This window comes from Falco naumanni, chromosome W (assembly GCF_017639655.2).
Source record: "Falco naumanni isolate bFalNau1 chromosome W, bFalNau1.pat, whole genome shotgun sequence".
NCBI classification, from domain to species: Eukaryota; Metazoa; Chordata; class Aves; order Falconiformes; family Falconidae; genus Falco; species Falco naumanni.
The window spans coordinates 17659224-17676475 of NC_054079.1; the positions used below are offsets into that span (position 1 = coordinate 17659224).

At 42.0% G+C, this 17252-nt stretch overlaps 1 pseudogene; it reads right to left on the reverse strand.

Moving 5' to 3' along the window:
• The window catches only part of LOC121080423, a 191845-nt pseudogene that overhangs the window by 96130 nt on the left and 78463 nt on the right, over positions 1–17252 (reverse strand).

Consider the following 17252-nt stretch of genomic DNA (forward strand, 5'->3'; position numbering starts at 1 on the left):
TGCTAAACAAAGTAATATTACAAATACTGTTCTTTTTTTTTCTGGCTTATTAACAGATGTTGATTCTGTCCATCATATGTTGCTACAGAACCAAGTTGCTATTGATTTTTATTATTAGCACAGGGACACAAGTGTGAAGACTTTGATAGGATGTGTTACGTGAATCTGAGTGACCACTGTGAATTAATTTACAAAAGTATACAAAACTCAAAAGCCTTAAAACAAAGATCTGCAACAGAGCCAGGGGCGGGATGCCTTTGGTCTCTTCTCACGGCTGGGAAACTTTGGGCCATGACTCAAAAGTATTACAGGATTTATTATAATTATCTTTAACCACCTTAGTGATGTTTGCCTTATGTCTCCCATGCCTTTTTTTTCCTGTATTCAGTGTTTAGTTGATTGTAACATGGTCACCCAGCTACACACAACCTTTGCCTCGTCGCAATTAACAAGCAAAAAAGAGGATAGAGAATGTCTGAAGAGAGATATAGGAGAAGAAACTGGGGAATATTTGACCAAACAAGGGATGAGAGAACAGCTAGGTATTGTGAAGGAGAATAGGAAAGATGAGCGTGGTTATCTAGTGTTTAATAGGTGTCTGCATGCTTGTAGAGATATATAGCATTGTAACTACATGAATGATTTCTGCCCTGAGCCTGGTGGAGCATACAGCTGCGGTTTGTGTCCCGGCTCAGAGATGTAAATAGGGGCTTCTCTGTTATGGTAAAAGTGTTTCTCTTTGCATAAAAAAGAGAGGGAATGAAGGGAATGACCCCAGAGGTATGTTCAGAGAAGGCATGCGATGTTTTGAACTTTTTGACTGAACCAGTTCTTGTTTGGTGTGCCCTTCCACCTATGTATAATGTTAATCCAAAAGAAGATGATATTGTTTACACTTTGAATGTCGATAATTGTCTTTCTGTAGATGCTAATGTAGTAGGAGGCTATGATGGGAACGTGTCGCAGCAGTTTTTCTCTTACCCAGAGTAACAGCAGGGAAAGCATTAAAGAGTTAAATCACCTTGTTTGGTAGGCAGTTCAGAATGTGGGTCAAAATTGCCACTGCTTTTTGTTGTTGGTTCAAGGACATGGCTGTGAGGATTTTGATGGTATGTGCTGCGTGGATTTTAGGCGCCCCATTGCAGCAACATGTTATCAAAATCTGAGAAAATTTAAGTCCTTTTTGACATCCATTCACTCAATTGGCAGTATTGTTTGTTTGCTATTACCTTGGTTGCTGTCATGTTTGCAAGGGCCCTGCAGAACATGGCAAACCTGGTACTAGCTGTTCAAAAACACAAAGGGGAAATTGTAAAATTGTACGGAACAAAGACAGTGGGTTATTTTGACATCAATAATATGTCTTAGTTGGTTTTTTATTTGTTCTATTACTTATACCTTGTTTTTACTCGTTCAGTTTCAAAGGTTCTTTTTGTGCAACAGGAAGGGGGAGATGCAGGAGCGGGCTGGAAACTAGGACCATGCATGGCAATCAGTTAGCTGAGGGGAATGTGCTCGAGCTTGTCTAGACAACAATTAACATGATGAGGCATGTTTACAGAGCACAGGGGAGTGGGAGACGGATGGCGCCAAGGGTGGCACCAAGGAAAGATAACACCTTGCTGTTAATTGCTGGCAGTTAACCACCAATCAGGGATTGCCTAGTATGCAAGGTTTAGCTTCAAGAACCAATCTGTTTAAATCGCGCAGCTTCTGAAAGTGTATAAAAACGCGTGCTTCTGTATAATAAATTGACATTTGCTTGAATAAGCTGCGTCCTGTCTCTTCATTCGCCGCAGTTTTGGATCCACAGGGTTACCTCGTATTTTGTGGGTACAATCTATTTCTCCACAGCGACCTATGTATCAGTGTACCCTTATTTACAATGACCAACAAATAGCACTAAATGGAATCATTGACACTGGAGCTGATGTCACAGTAATTTCTCAAGCCAAATGGCCTCCGCAATGGCCACTGACTAATGCCTCTCAGACACTGGCTGGGATAGCAGGGACCGGTAACAGTTGTCAGAGTTTGAAACTAATTCGAATTCAAGGACCAGAGGGACATGTGGCTTCTGTTAAACCTTTTGTGCTACCTGTCCCTATGGTTTTGTGGGGACGTGATGTATTGTCACAATGGGGAATGTCTATCCATACACATTTTTAGATAGGGCCATTGAAGTGCGCGACACCCTAAAAATAACCTGGAAATCTGATGTTCCTATTTGGGTGGATCAATGGCCCCTTCCTTTGGAAAAACTTCGCGCACTTCAAAACTTAGTCTCAGAACAACTGTCCAAGGGACACATTGTACCTTCTACTAGCCCATGGAATTCACCTGTTTTTGTTATTAAAAAACAAACTGGCAAGTGGCGCTTGCTCCATGATCTCAGAAAAATTAATGATGCTATGGAAGATATGGGAGCCCTCCAACCCGGGCTCCCGTCCCCGACTATGATCCCTCGACATTGGCATCTAACTGTCATAGATCTTAAAGATTGTTTTTTCAGTATCCCGTTACATCCAGATGATGCCCCAAAATTTGCCTTTTCAATTCCTAGCATCAACATGCAAGCTCCATTGCAGAGATATCAGTGGGTTGTACTGCCACAAGGTATGAAAAATAGCCCTACAATGTGTCAATGGTATGTTGCAAAAATACTCAGTCCTGTCCGAAATGCTATGCCTACTGTGTTATTGTATCATTATATGGATGACCTTTTAGTGGCAGCACAACATCACGAAGTCACGGAGAAAGCTGTAGCCCTTGTCACAGATGCCGTGAATTCGGCAGGTCTCTGTATAGCACCAGAAAAGGTCCAGAAGTTTCCCCCTTGGAAATATCTGGGCTGGCGAATAAGGGCACAAACTATTGTTCCTCAGCCATTGCAGATCAATACCAATGTAAGAAACCTGCATGATGCACAAAAATTACTGGGAACAAAAAATTGGGTTCGACCACTATTGGGAATTTCTAATACAGACTTGGGTCCTCTGTTTGAACTACTAAAAGGGGACACTAATCTTTGTTCTCCACGTAATCTTAACTCTGAAGCAGATACATCTTTACAAAAGGTTGCCTCAGCTATCGCTTCTCGACAGGCCCACCGGTGGGCCCCTGAACTACCTTTTTACTTGATTATTTTAAACCCTGCTTGACAGCCTCATGCCCTGATATTTCAATGGGACCTTCAGAACTCAGACCCCTTGTTAATTATTGAATGGATCTTTTTACCTAACCAGTCTACAAAAACTATTTTGACACAACATGAAATGTTTGCCTCTCTGATTGTTAAAGCTAGATCACGCCTGTTAACCTTATCAGGGAAGGATTTTGTCTGTATTTGTCTACCAATAACAACGGTATACTTACAATGGCTTTATCATCAATCAGACACCTTTGTTATGGCACTTGCTGACTATACAGGTCAAATAACTTCTCATCCACCTTCACACAAACTGTTTAACATTGACTTTTGTCTGATGTTAAAACCCCAAAGAAGCGAACAACCTTTACAGGCACTTACTGTGTTTACAGATGGATCAGGCAAATCACATAAATCTGTTCTCCTATGGTGGGATGATCAACGGAGACGATGGGACTCAGACATAGAGACAGTCTCCGGTTCACCTCAAATAGTAGAACTGAATGCAGTTGTTCGCGTTTTCTGAAAATGGAACGTACCACTCAATCTTGTTACTGATTCAGCTTATGTTGCAGGTATTGTTACACGAGCCGAAGCTTCTGTGCTGCGGAATGTTTCACATTCACAACTTTTTACCCTATTACAGGAACTTATTTTCCTTTTGGACTCTCAATCTGCGCCTTATTTTGTTATGCATATTAGATCTCACACCTCACTACCTGGTTTTCTTGCAGTAGGCAATCGACGAGCTGATCTATTGATGTTACCAGTTCAAGTACTGCCAGACCGTAATGCACAAGCTAAACTAAGTCACTCTTTTTTCCATCAAAATGCTGGAGCTCTTAAACGACAGTTTGACCTTACTTCTCAACAAGCATCAAATATTATTGCTGTCTGTCCTGATTGTCAAAAACATTCTTTCCCATCAATTGCTGCAGGAGTTAACCCTAGAGGATTACAAAGCCTACAATTATGGCAAACAGATGTCACACATTATTCTGAATTTGGTAACCTTAAATATATCCACTCCTCCATTGATACATTTTCAGGTGCCTTGTTTGCCTCTTGTCACACAGGAGAAAAGGCACGAGATGTTCGTAGACATTTAATGCGTGCTTTTGCTACTTTGGGTATTCCCTCAAAGATAAAGACAGATAATGGTCCAGCTTATGTTTCAACAACTATAAAAACCTTTTTTGCCCTATGGGATATAACTCATATTACTGGCATTCCTCATTCCCCCACTGGTCAATCTCTTATTGAACGGTCTCATCAGTCTCTAAAACGTCTATTACAACAACAAAAAGGGGGAATGGGAATGGCTATTCCAGAGGAACGGTTACAGAAAGCATTGTATGTTTTTAATTTTTTAAATTGTTCTTTAATAGATAACAACCCACCGATAGTTTGACATTTTACTGCAAATACCTCCTTCGAGGCACGGGTTAAAGCCCCAGTATTGCTTCGAGATCCAGAAACAGGTAAAATTATGGGACCATATCCTCTTGTTACATGGGGAAAAGGTTATGCTTGTGTCTCCACATAAAAAGGACCCAGATGGATCCCAGCAAAGAATGTAAGACCTTTCCGTGAACCTTTACCGCAGACAACTGATACCGACACCAACCCTACAGAATGAAATAAAAACTGTGTGAGGATTTCTGTTTTGCATTAATGTCAGGTAACCAAATTCACGATATAGCATCTAGATTTCGCTTTTTACAGCGCTTGGAACGGACAATATCGCCCTGGATTAAACCACTTAACAAAGGTAATACGTTTGGACCAGACCAGATCCCCAACGCACTGACGGCACCACTAGCAGATATTATCTTCCCTTACATCGACTTTCAACGACACTGTCACGAACCAGATTGGACAGCGTCTCGATTTCTACAGTTATGTTGCTATGAACATGGACCATTCTGTCAACCGTGGATCAAGATTCATTGTGAACTCTGTGATCAGGATCGCTGGCGAGTTGTAAGACTAAGGGACAGATGGGGTCATTGGATGTGTTCTGGGTGTAACAATCAAATATTAAGGTTTAATCAGATACTGTGGGCGGAACGTTTTATGGGAAAACCTCTTTTGGAAATAGAGGGAATTATAGGATTAGGTTCTGAGATTTTGCAAAACTTAGGTTTTGTAAATTTTTTATCATTGATTGAAAGCCTAGAAGTACGGGCTATTGCATGGTTGTTGTTTCAATATATTATATTAGCAGGCAGAATTTATATTATTAACAAGAACATTATTATAGGATTAGAGTGTGGACAATCAATTGCAGTGCCTTGGTCGTGGACAGTACGACCAGAAGTATGGCTGGTTGTAAAACAATAATGGAAAAAGAAAAGGAGAAAAAAGCGTTGTCATTAATATGGATAATGATGTTCGCATCTGGACCTTGGCCTATTGAAGGTAGCTCTTATCCCTCTTTTTTACCAAAGGTAAATGTTTGGGTCACGTTGGCGAACCTGACTGGACAGGATACTCTGTGTCTTGCTATGGCCACTCCGGATCAGCCTTTTTCCACATGTCTTGTGGGCTTACCATTAGATGAATGGCCTATACCTAGGGACCTTCAAAGTCTTTTTCCACCCAAAAACGTATCAAAAAATGTGACAGACAATTGGGATGTATGGATACCCCATCTCCCACTGGCTACTCTGGAACCGCAGGAAATTGAACTCCTTGGTTCAGTAAAAATGGATTTTTGCATAAAATTTAACTACATGGGAAAGAATCAATCTAGGGCATGGGACGTTTCCCCTATTCATCCTGGTTTTAGAAATGCAAGTATCTGGTGTAATTACACTGCTAATAACTTGTCTAAATCTAGCAATGCTCTGCTCTCACTACCTGCTGGAGTATTTTTTATTTGTGGGGATCGAGCATGGCCTGTCATTCCTTCTCATATAAAAGGAGGTCCGTGTAGTTTAGGGTGACTTTCCGTCCTGACTCCTAACACATCTATGATTTTACAACATCGCTACTTTCAAAGGACAAAGCGTGGCACTCATGCATTTGCCTCCGATTGTGATGATAACATGCAATTTTGGTCCTTTGGCCAACGCTTTATTGCATCTCTTCTGTTACCTGGAGCTTCTACAGGAAAGTCTCTAGCAACATTAGATAAGCTTGGCTGTTGGCTTGCCCGACAAACTAATGCCACAAGCAGTGCCCTGTCTGGTCTTTTGTTAGATGTTGATAGTGTTCGCCACGCGACATTACAAAATAGAGCTGCAATAGATTTTTTGCTTCTGGCACAAGGTCATGGTTGTGAAGAGTTTGAAGGGATGTGTTGCATGAACCTTTCAGATCATTCGGAATCAATTCATGCTCGCATCCAAAGATTGAAGGATGGAGTTTCTCATCTTCAACAAAGTGATACTTGGGATTGGTTAGATAAACTGTTTAGTGGTTGGGGCATTTCAGGATGGTTAAGAAGTTTAGTGAAGATTATTATATATGCTTTAGTTGCTTTTTTGTTTGTTCTATTACTTATACCTTGTCTTTTACAATGCTTACAAAAATTAATAACTCGTTCTATTTCAGGGGTTCTTTTTGTGCAACAGGAAGGGGGAGATGTAGGACAAGGCCTCAAGGACAAGAGTCCAAGTACTGTTAGCCTGATGAATAGAGACTTGTTAGAACTCATAGGGCACAAGCCCTGGGAACAAAGGAGCAAGCTAACTGCAGACCCCTGAGCCGTTACAGTTGAGGAGGCAACCAGACAGACAGAGAAACAAGTAGCTAGATAAGGGAATGGATGGCGCCGATATGTAATCAAGAAAGCCGCGTAGAAAGAAACTCCCTAACCTTGGAATAGAAATTATTGCTATGTCAAGATAAACTAATAAGTTCCTATTGTTCTAACAGTGTGCCTTAAATGTCAACCAATCATTGTTTTTTACGCTTAAGATTTAACCAATCAGTGTGTAATATGTAGAAGGTAGAAACGTATATAATTGTAAGAAAATCACTAATAAATGGACAACTTGCTTGCATCAAGCTGTGTCCCGTCTCTTCATTCGTTGCAACAGTGTATTTTTGCTTTACTTCAGATAAGCTGAGTGCGATGTGCATTTTTGTCCAGCCATCTGGACTATGTCTATATGACCTTTTTCAGCTAGCCAGTTATCCACACTCCTTCTCTTCCAAACTGACAGAATTGCCCCATACTGAAGCAAAGACATTAGTAATTCTAGAAGACTCCTCATCTCTGTAAGACTGTCTGCACTACTCAAGGAGTTCATGCTCTGAACAAACTGGGTTTGACTTCGTCAGCCCTGCCCTGACTTTAGGCAGCACAAGATTAATCACAAAATAATTAAATGATCCAAACTCATTTCTAAAACTCATGCATACATGCAAGTATACACTGGAGGAAAATAATTTTCTCCTCTTTTGTCCTCTCCAAATATTCATCTTTCAATGAGGTTTTTAATCAATACATAGCAATAAAGTGATGCTTGACCAGTAAAGATCCATGTTAAAGAAGTTGTCTTTACCCTGCTGTAGGCATGTTCAGCAAATCATCACTTGGGAGCATAGCTGAGACCACTGTCTAATCTTTTTCACCTCTTTTGCAAAATGCAAAATGTCAGAGGCAGTTAAAAACACTAATACAAATGGGCAATTCTCAGTTTGTGTTTCCTGACAGCCCCAAATTGTTTTTAAGGTCTATTGAACTCCAAATTATGGCTCTACACAAGGAGGTGAAAGAAGAATATATTTTGCTTCATCCCCATCTCCTGCAGCAAGAGGAACTGGCGAAGAGAGAATGAAGTTTGGAGACAAGTTAATATGATGTTATAAATCTGGATAACAAACAGCCTTTTCACTCGCTTCATCTAAGAAAAGTACTGATGTTTCAGATTCTACCAAACCTCAAATAAATCTTATGGAATAAAGAAATAACAATAACACTCACTTGAAGATTTATACCTATGGATTAATGCATCCTCTATTATGAAAAACTGTGTGGAAACTATCAAAATAAGTCTTATTCCTTGTTTTTAAGTAGTCACACTGGGGATGTATTTTATAATTCTATAGGGTATAACAACCATGTGGGCTGGAAGCATTTGAACTTGTTAAGAAGTTTAGTTTAAGATTTGCCTTCAATTACAAAACAAACCAAATTCAAACCACAGAGAGGTTGTAAGGTCCTCTATGAAGTCAGTGTTGGTGTTGCAGCCAGGGAGGGAAGGGAAGGGCATAGAGCAGTACCAAAAAGATAGGCCAGAACAGGACTGCCTATATATTTGCCCCTCACAAATTCTTAGCAATAAGAATATATTATGAATAGAAAGGAGCTCACTTATTGATGCACACTGGTTTACTATTTGCACACAGTTGGGCAAACGTTTCAGGAAACACTTGATAAGGTCTTTCCAAAAGTTAGCCTCAGGTATTCAAAAATCATGTTGTCTGCAGCAAAGCAATGGTCTCTCTGTCCAAAGATACAGACAATGTCTAAGCATGATGCTTAGGCTGCCACAGAGTTAGGATAAATGAACAGACCATCCACCCCAAATGATGTGCTAGGTAAGTGGTGAGCACCATGGGCCAGTCCCTTCAACATGATCTGCTGACATAAAAGCATGAAATGTTGCAAAGGGACCTTAAACACAAGGCAGTTAGTTTCAGCGATACTGCAAGCATTTTGGTTCCTGTTACCTTTCGAAGTACGGCAAACTGCAAGAGAAAGCAGATACGTGAGCAAATAAGAGTGATAAGGAGAGGTACACATATTAGATCTGGTGTGCATGGAGACAGATACTCTCTCTTTACCAAGTATGGCCTAGGAAATAGAAGATGTAAAGACCTTCCAAAGCGGCTCTCAACTTGATCTGGGAGTGCAAGCCTCCATGTCCATGCATTGGTACACATCAACTCCATGATAAAATTGCACCAGCCTTTACAAGGCTCAGTGTGGAGTCGGGCTACAGGAACACTGCGTGTTGGTACCTCTGAGCTGCTACAAACTGGAGGTCAGTGAGAAAAGATTTGATCCAGTCCATAGTAAGTCTGTTGCAGAACAGAATTTTGAACCCACATTCTTCAAGTAAAAGAGCTGAATAGCTTTCCCTAAAAGAGGAAAAGTTCCCACTTCATTTTCTCTTCTTAATCCCCTTCGGGCAACCTAAGATGAAAGCGGGCATCTTTGATCTTACCTCCACAATGAACTGATTCACTGAGTTCCTTTCAAAATACATCCTTTGCTCCCTCTTGTTGAGGCACAGGGATTTCTGCTGAGTGCAGATCCCATCGGTTCCATACAGAACAATGAAGACATCTGCATCTGTGCCAGCTCCGAAGATATCACTGGTGTAGACTGATCTCGTAAGGCACAACTGATTTAGGGAATGGAAGAAAATTAAAACAAACCAACAGGAGTTAGTAAGCAGCATACCAATGCTCCTAAGAAAAAATTAATTAAACAAAATGTGGATTAGAAAACTCAGTGGTTAAAGAGGACAGGGTAGGAATCACACACTTGTAGTCATTTAATTATTGAGCTGGTTAGTGCTATGGGAATCCAGAGGAATTTCCTTTATCCCTATAAGGCCAATTGACCTTGCTGTATGTTCATTTACTAAGATTTTGGCATCAATCACATAATCAGAAAGCACTCGATATATTTATACCTGCCATCTAAAGTCATTGAAACAGGATTTACTCCAACAGCTCAAGCTTTAAAGTAAAACACAAATTCACAAATTCTTTGAGTAATTAGGCAGATAGATGAAGTTAAGCCAGCTGAAGGCAGTATATAAATATTCAAGATAGCCTAATTGAGAAAAGATCTCCTATTATTTTTCTTATTAAACAAGTGACAAAAATCGTTCATAAGGAAGAGAAATAAAACCCTCCACTGCCCACTCTGATCTAGTTTTCTCTTTGCACCACCTTCTCCGTAACACCAAGGCAAACATGTCGAATTACTGCCAGGTCAATGGTGAATGCAGAACAGCAAGAATCAAGCCCCTAAATATTTCCTTATTCTGTTCCCTTGGTTTCTCCAGAACATCCCATGACCACAAAATCTGATGCCTCCTTTTATTCTGCCTTCACAGCTTCTCACTCCTGGGTCCTGCTGGAGCATGACTCAGAGCTGCTCAGGAATAAGATCGACCCAGGAGTACGAATGGGGCTCTGTTCCTAGCTGTGCTACAGATTTGTTGAATGTCCTCAGTTTCCAAGGTGAGATAGTGTTTAGCTGACGGAGTAAGAAACCTACGTTCAGATGTCTGAACAGCAAATAGGTGTGTACATCTCCAGATGTCATCACTGAAGTCAATGCAGTTTGAAGAAAGAATCAGAGAAGCAAATGCAGGGGTCTTCCTCAAGGTTAGCTGAATTATTCTCCAACTCTCCCTCTGTGAATGAACAATGATCGATGAAAATTGGAGCTCAGATGCTCCACTGCTACAAGGAAATGTAAATTCAGATGCGCCATTTGGCAAACTGAACCCTGTCCCAATCTCCCAATGTCAGGAAGGATTTCAATCCTTTCTGAAATCTATGGACAAAAAATACCAGGTAAGGCTTGGGCACTGCTGATTACCTGCAGGGACTTCTCCTGCCACAAGCAGACACAATCCCTGGAGTCCACACCGCTACCCATGAGCACAGCCTTCATCACCCAGCACTATCACCAGGATTCACTCCTGGCCATCCCTCTCCCACCCACCACCCACCCAGCTTCCACCACTTCCTATCCCTCGCCACAGTCTTCTCAGTCTCTTGTCAGCTGCACCCTCCTACGCTGCAGCGACTTCAGTCATCTTTGCTATTTACACCATGCCGCTTTGTGCTCTATTTCAGATTCAGCATCTCTTTCAGGGTAGAGAGAAGGTTTCTGGAACTGTATCTGTTGCTGTTGGAGTAACTCTGGTCATGCATGTCAGAGACTAATCATTCATTAAAAACCCAGGCTCTCTAAATATGGCTCTTAGGAGAACAGAGATGAAGAAGCTTTCTTCTTTCTTCTACAGTCAGCCTGGAGGTACGTAATATTCCTTCTGCCCAACCCAAGGAAATCTGTTCTGCTGCGCTGCAAGTAAACTGGAATAGTTTCTCCAGTATGTCGGGGGGGGGAAGAAAATCCTGGAGACCAAAAATCACATGCTACGTATTATGAATTAAAAAATTATCTTCTCTGCTGAGGTCCGCAGTGCTTGCTCTTGTTGCTTGAATATCAACATCAGCTTAGAACTGAATCAGCAACGCGGCACCGTAACAAGGTCACAAGCAGCGCAACTTTCAGCTATCAGACAACCATTTCATTTACATGGCACTTTTAAAGTTGTATCCCCACAGGGATGATTTTAATTGGACTGCCGATGACACATTTTCATCGTTTGTTCGGCATGAAACAATTCTGTCATGAGTCATCATAAAACAAATCAAACTGGTTTAGTTACCTCTGGCAAACTGAAACCTCCAGGTTAATAATTAGGAAGCCAGAATGCAGTAAATAGCACAGTGGGAATGGTTTAAATGGTGAAACAGCCAGAACTGACACTGAGCCTGGTGCGACCTTTTTGCCAGAGAGGCCTGAGCATTTCCAAAGGCTGAATGTGGACTGCTGGCAAAAATCAGGTTTACAGGAGAACTATGTACTCAAAGGCATGGCATGTCAGGAACTCTTACATCACTGTAATATACAGGGGCATTAATAAATTATATAGTCAACACTACATCAAAATATATATTGATGGGATAACGTGGAAAAACCTGATGAGAAGCACGTACAAGGGCTCTGGGTTATATTCACTCCTATGTACATATTCCCTGCATCTACCTGCCAATTTATTTTTTCAGATACAAAGACTGTTATGTCTTCCAGTTGACTGACAAAAGTGAGGAAGGGAGCAAAGAGTATCCATTCTTCTGCTCCACAGAGAGAGAGAGAGAGAGAGGAGAGGGAGCGAGTGTGCCCTGGATGAGGAGAGACAAGGAGAAGGCAGCAGAGGGACTGGCATGAAGAGTGTGTTGGTATGAGATGGTAAAAGACCTTGTTGCAGCCAGCTAGTTTGGAGAGTGCTGTGACAGACCAGGAAATATTTGTTGACAACTTGAAAAGAAGCAGATCAGGGAGGGATAAGTCAAATACAGCCCCAGAGCTGTGGGTTGCCTGCACAGAGTTGAGGATGCAGATGTGAAAAGGGAAAGAGAGGGCTACAAAATAAAGCAAAATAATGTTTCCAGTCATTTATTTCAAGAAAGCCATGTTATCTGATTCTCAATATTCTGGAGACAGGAAAAGAAGTTGCCTGAATAGAAGAGTTTGAGGTGCCATAGCAGACTTAAAATTATAAACTTAGTACTCAGGAGATGGGTTTACTCCAGCCATTAATTTAGAGGGGACTGAATTGATGAGTAAGGAAAAACTGGAGATTGCTAAAAGAGGCAGACTGTTGCAACACTATCAGAAAAGCACCACACTGAAGAAACTCTGGAAGAGGGTCTTTCAGTGAGAGAGGGCTGTGCAATGCCAAAGGCACAGGGGAACCAAGGCTTGGAAGCAAGACCAAAGTGCCTGCTTTGACAACAGAAACACTAGTATTAGAATGGAGCAAGATCAAAGGGAAACCGAAGGCAAGGAGGACAGCTTGGAATGGGCTGAGGGCTTGGAGATGGCAAGGCAAGAAGGAGCAAAAACAATCATATACAGCTGCATGGCTTCTAATGACTCTGATTTGGCAAATACAGGAAATGTTAGTCTGGAGCACCCAGAGGAGCTTTCTTGTAGTAATTGGAATAGTTGGCATGTGATGTATTTATAGATTTTTTCAAAGCCAATTCAAGGCAGAGGCCAAGCCTGTAAAACTGCATGAACTAGTGATATTTTATCTCCTGTAATGATGGGTGTATCCTGGGGAAATGGCATTCTGCTCATGTGGGGTATACTCTGTTGTCTGCAGTTCTGCAGGGAAGATAATTCTCTCAATGGCTCCATCATCCTCCGATTTATCCAGCCAATGGCCACAAGGGAACTTGAGGCACTGTCCCAGTGATGGGGCATCAATCTCCACCCATTCCAGAAACCAGCCAGTTGAATTACCTGTGGTTGGAGAGATAACAGCAAATAACCCACAAAGCCTTCACAGACAACAGCAATGAATCATTGCATTCCAGACCTCTGAGAAATAAATCAACCTCTCTTTTGCAAATGGAAAAACAGAGTAGATACCATAAAGATCATGGCAAACAATTGTCCAGGTTTGAGCTAATGTGCTTTACATTTCTATATGCCTCAGGTTAAAGATGTGCATGAGGTAGTGCTAATTACTCCATCACTTGGATTAATTTGCCTTTGTAATAAGACAGAGGAGTTATCAACAAACATGTCCCTTGGTGCCCCATAGGGAAGGAATCCATGTATCTTTCCACAGCTTCCCTTGTTTGTAGTAGAGACACAGCCACGCCTGAAAAGCAGACAAGACTTGATGATCAAAACAACAAAATATTGACAAAGAAATTAAACAAGTCTATAGGGGGGTGTGACAAGAAAAAATGCAAGGTTTGGTGATACATGAGAAATCTCTCTAAAGACGTGGCTGCAAAACTACAGAGCCTCTTGCAGAGAGAGAGGTTGCAACTACCATGCTCTGATTGCCACAGCTGTGTGGATGGACCTAGCTCAGAGACAGAAGCAGCCACAGTGACAGCAAGGATCTGTCACCAAAAGGTAAATCACATTTGGGGTCTTGGAGGCAGGTTATTTTATAGAGCAATGTGCCTAATGCACTAGAAACACTACATGACAGAGCAGGTGATCTTACCTTTATTATCATGGCCTATCTTGTTTTTTTTCAGGTCTCCAATGTCCACAGATTCCACTGTAAACTCATCTACCTTCCCATGCTCAAATTTGTTCTTGTTAATCTTTGAGGCCTTTAGGCTGACTATCCCTGTTGTGGCAATGCAAAAGGACATACATTGTTCAGCATGAGAAACAAATCCTCTGGGAATGTCAACAGTGGAATGAGGGAAGCAGCTAAAATGTAAAAAATGGCTTTTAATCTCAAGATCTGAGCTTTGTCCTTCCCTCTGAACTCAAATCTGTATCAACACCCAAAACACACAGAATTCCTTTCCTGAGCGGTCCTCTGGCAGTGCCGCAGGGACAATGCTGTTGTGCCATGTTCACAGCTAAAGAGCTTGGTCCTACCCGTCAGTTCCCTGTCACTTGCATAGGCAGCCAAGTCACTGCACACGCAGCTCGGCTGCTTCCAGAAGGATTTGCTCATCAGCTGATCAAATACTTCTGGGCCACTCAAAGAGGCAGAGGAGAGCTGGATTTCAGGCACATGCTGATTCATTGCTGAGGGAAGCAAATCACTCACCGCATTCACTACCCAGTAACGTAGTCCCAGTCAACTGTGCTGCTCCTATAATTGAAATTAAAGCCTTTGGATCAGCAGCTGGTGCAAATCAGCATCGCAAAGTTCGACAGTGATTTACAGCAGCTGGTGGTATGCTCCCAGTTATCACAATGTGTGCAGAGACATCAAGTTGCACTCAAAAGGAGTGAAGAGTGGGTATTGGGGAAACAAAAGGAAACCATGACCTGTCTATTCAGACATCCAGCAGCAAGGTGCTATCCTTTTCCACCGCCTGAAGCCATACCTGTATCGTCTTTACTTCCATAGAGAGCGATGAAGACGTTTGCATCTGTCCCAGCATTTTTCTTGTCCCCGGTTTTCACTTTCACTGTGTATGTGGTTGATTTAGCTGTCAGATAAAATATCATAATGTAAGAGTGTGAAGTCTGAGCGGGAATTAACTCTACTTTTCATTACATATGTGTGCTTGGTTTGGGTTCTGTTTTGACTGATCACAGCCATGTTGTAATCCCTAATTCCTGCCATATGCTGCGGTAGCTCCTGGGGTGAGCTGGGCTATCTGGTTGCAGGGTCTTCTACTGCTCCAGTCATTCAGTACGTTGTCTGCATATCTACAGATAAGAAATGTGCTCCAGCCTTCCTATTTGCTCCCTGGGAATCACTAAGGCTCCTCAAAACTGCCTTTGCTTATACTATTCCATTTAAAAAACCACATCTCCTCACTTTATTCTATTAGCACCAAATAATATATGTGTATCTAACACAGGGGTCCTCAAACTACGGCCCGTGGGCCGGATATGGCCCCCCAGGGTCCTCAATCCGGCCCCCGGTATTTACAGAACCCCTCCCCCCCTGCCGGGTGTTGGGGGGGGAAACCAAGCAGCCGCAGATGACTGCCTGCCACTTCATCCGCGTGCCGGCCCCCTGGTTAAAAAGTTTGAGGACCCCTGATCTAACACATACCAGAAGGTATGTGCACTTCAACATATATAGTTCATATTCACGAACACACCCTTCGCAATAGCATCATTAGGGAGGTTTCTATTGCACCATCATCTAGCAAGCGCAGTAAACTCATAAAAAAATGTGGAAAAGTCTAATATAGTCTTCAGCGCGCTGCAATAACTTACTCAAGATTTCTGAAATGGAACCTTTCTTCTGTTTTAGACACATGATTCCAAGATGCAGCTCAGCCAGCAGGTCCTCCTGAATCAAAGAGCTAAACAATTTGTGGAAATTTGTTGGCTATACAATTTGTGGAAATTATTCATGCATTCACAAGCATCTGAGAGGGAATTTATGGGATAGTTTAGTACCTTTCCCTGGCAGTGAAGCCAGTGACATTGCCACCTTGCAGCATCAGGCCCAGGAGCGTGTAATTGCTCTGTGGTTACCATGCAAAATTATGGACAAGAGAGGCAGTGTTATTTCAGAGGACAACGGACACAAGCAGCAAGATGAAAAGTGAAATAAATTTAGGTCCCTTCCCTTTTGCTAGTCATGTTTGCTCTCTGCTCAGTTTCGTTTTGAAATATTTAACCATTCCAACCCACAATGTGAAATGGCTGGGATTTATGCTTTAGACATTAGCAATAAGCATGCATTTCAGTTGAGAGATGGCAACTAGACATGTTATCCATCTTCCTAGCTTTCTCACTTTTGGTCCAACCTTGCAAGATGATTAAATCACCTAAAAATTAGGAGTGTCCACTCCTTTCTGGCTGACACGCGCTTCACAACTTCATTCACATACGAAAACTCCGTGGCTGGGGCAGAATTACTCACAGCCCAGCGAACACTAACCACTAATGCTGTTAGCACTGCTAATCACTTGGTTCCTTTTCAACCCCATACTGGAAGAAATACAAGGCTAACATAAACCTTTCTGTTCCAGGCCCAGCATTGCAAGAGACCGGCCATCATTTTCCGAATCTTTCTTTACAAATGCTTCATCCACTGGGACCAGCTCCCTGATAATCTGACCGTCATCTTCCTCAACTGCTAACCACTGCTGGCATGGAAAATAATGCCTACAGGAATGACAGCAGCACCCAGCACTTACACAGGACTTCACAGGCTTTAATAACAAAAATAAGCACATATGAGAGGCTACTTAAATAAAACAAAGTTACTCAAAGCTGAACAATATATCCGTTTTCATCTTTGAGCTTTGTTATTGTTTGTGGGAGCTAAATCCATGAATAGGTTAGTGAGCACATACTGAAAAGTGCTGCTCTGAGCTGTCAGCTCCATATGATTGATTCCTTTTAGTTTTCACTCCCAGAAGTTGTTAAATAACTCAAGAGAACCTCCGGTCTCCCAGATGTTTGGTGTTTATGAAGAGTGGACCCATCCTGAGGTCCTTATAAGCAGTCCCACCCACCAGAGCGTTGTGCAACTTCTAAGCACATTCCAGCTCACAGACGAGCCTGCATTTCAGGTTTCTAACACCTAGGCTTTGCTCACCCTTCTTTCTGGGAAAATCATGGGAGTTTGCTTAGACCAGGACTTGCTTTTGGCCCAGATCTTCGCATTAGGTACAAAAGACAAATGAAACTTCTTCCAGAGAAAAGCCTTGAAAGGAAACTTATAAGTTTAGGCTCTGCAAAGGGACCTCTTCAGGATGGAGAGTCCCTCCCTGGGGAAGCAAAGCTGAGGTTTCCTTCCAAACACCGCTGGTTTCCTAACTGCAGGGATGCTAGGACAGCAAACCCCCACACAGAGGTACCCTAGAATGGCTT